Raw genomic sequence first — 2,132 nt, 5'->3', positions numbered from 1 at the left:
CAAGCGCCGCCGCTCTCAGTGCCGCCGCCATGGGGCGGGGACACACGGCAGCGGCTGCGTCAGGGCGCGCGGGGGAGGGACACTGGGCCGGGGCGGGCATTGGGGCGCGCCGCGGGGATGCGGGTGGGCAGTGCTGCCTTCGGCCCCTGGCCTTGCCGGGGAGTGCCGGGATTGGCCTCTGCGGTGAACAGAGCCCAACGCTCAGGTCAGCCTGCTGTGCGGAGCGAGCCACGGCTGCAAGGAAAACGGCGTTTGCCTGAAATCCCGTTTAGTCTGGTGCTCAGTAAATGTGTTGCCATAGCTATAAGGAAGGAGATGGCCTTACTGTTACAACTTGTAACAGTGTCGTAGTAGCATGTAGCAGGCCTTCCCAGAACGCCTAAGGTGCTGCTTATTGCAGGTCACCACTGTCACTTGCCCTGTCATCAAATTACAACCTCCCGTTGAAGGTGCTTGCTTATAATCTCAGTTTTTGCCATCACATTCCAGCTCATTCCAAAATGAGTCAGAATATCTAACAGGATACGCAGGCACTTCCATGCCAAACAAACAACAGGTAGCTCAGGTGTGCATCTCAAAAGTGCATTAAAGGAGGTTGGAAAAGCATTGGACTTTCATTTCAGGCCTTTTTCAAAGGGAACTGGCAGATCCATTGTGAATCCAGCCTGAGGACTTTCTAGTTGCTGGTTAAAGAGAATACACATGCCTTGGTCTTCTGTGCCCTATATGTTTAGATGGTTTTGTTGTGCAGAAGATCGTCTTTGGAGGGTTGATGGTACATTGTATTCTCTAGAATTATGCCTGTGTGAGGCAAACCATTCCCTCTGGGTCATTTCCTTCAGAGCCCCAGAACAGCTGACTGCATGCTGCTGGGATTTGGTCCTTTGTGCAGATTGGTGCCTCCCTCAACACAGAGTTTTTAATCTCTAGTGGTGTTTTAAAAAACTGCTCATTGTGGGAAAACATCTTTAAAAAGACCAAGTTTTGCTTAGATCCTTGGAAATGAATTTTGCAAAACGTGTAGCAGTTGTCTCTGATACATTTGACATGTATTCAACCCAGTTTCTGTTTCAAGCAGGTGGAAACAAGACTTCTGATGTTTTCCATAGGAACTGGACTACAGAAGAATTTAAGGAACTGCTTCTCCTTCTCCTTCACTTTGGATTTTGAACCGTAGTCCTGTCATCCTCCAGGATATCAGCATGAATGATTGATTATGTGAGGAGATTGCACGGTAAGTAATTTACAACCTGTACAGTTTTCTTGTGATTATTTTAAGGAAGACCTTACATGTGAAACCAAACATGTGCCCCACAACACTGGCAGCACATAACTTTTTTTGTGGCATGTACCCAGCTAATTCAGATGTTGGCTCTACTACACCTGCAATTTGACATAAAAGTTAGGAATTAACTGATGCCTTATGGAAACTTTTGGTTGCTGACCCTTGCTTTGTTCAGTGGCTGTTGCAAGAGAGACTTCCACTCTATAAGGAGGTAAGGAGTGAAAGTTTTTGTAAATCAAACAGCTACCTGTAAACTTATTTTAATTTTGCCAGCAATTTGAGCAATGGATTTGCTGTATAATCCCAGAGCACTGGGTTAAAGTGAACCTCACTTCCAGTTGGTGGCACCAGTGAAAGGTGCACTCCAGATCTTCCCTTAATGGGGGTCCAAAGTCTTGTAAAAGAGAGATAAAGTATCTAGATATCATTTTCTTCTTCTGTCCTTTGGTCTTGTGGTTCCTCAAAAGGATGAGGTTCCTTTCAGTGATCTGGGTCTCACCTGGTTACGGTTGCCTGCTGTTGTTGGCTGTGGACACATCCCTCAGTTTTGCCCATAATTATAGCTGCCTAACTACAACCTGCAGTGTATTACAGCAAAGCCATCATTTGGATTGAAAATGCAGTTGGTGAGGTCTGCCCCTGTGACAGGGACACATCCCTGACCTAGGCAAGGCTGGAGTGCTCCAAAACTAACTTTGTGAGTTTTTAAATGTCCTGTTATTATGAAAGACTTTGATCCAAAGCATTGACTGCTTTTTGGCTATTGTCCTAACACAGTCAGAGATTGTTTGTGTAAGTACAGCTTCCCTACTGTCAGCCTTTCCAATTTTACTTCCTTAAAAAGGGA

This window comes from Melanerpes formicivorus, unplaced genomic scaffold (assembly GCF_026170545.1).
Source record: "Melanerpes formicivorus ecotype bairdi unplaced genomic scaffold, bMelFor1.0.p_v2 SCAF_14, whole genome shotgun sequence".
NCBI classification, from domain to species: Eukaryota; Metazoa; Chordata; class Aves; order Piciformes; family Picidae; genus Melanerpes; species Melanerpes formicivorus.
Note: the sequence above shows the minus strand (reverse complement) of the source record.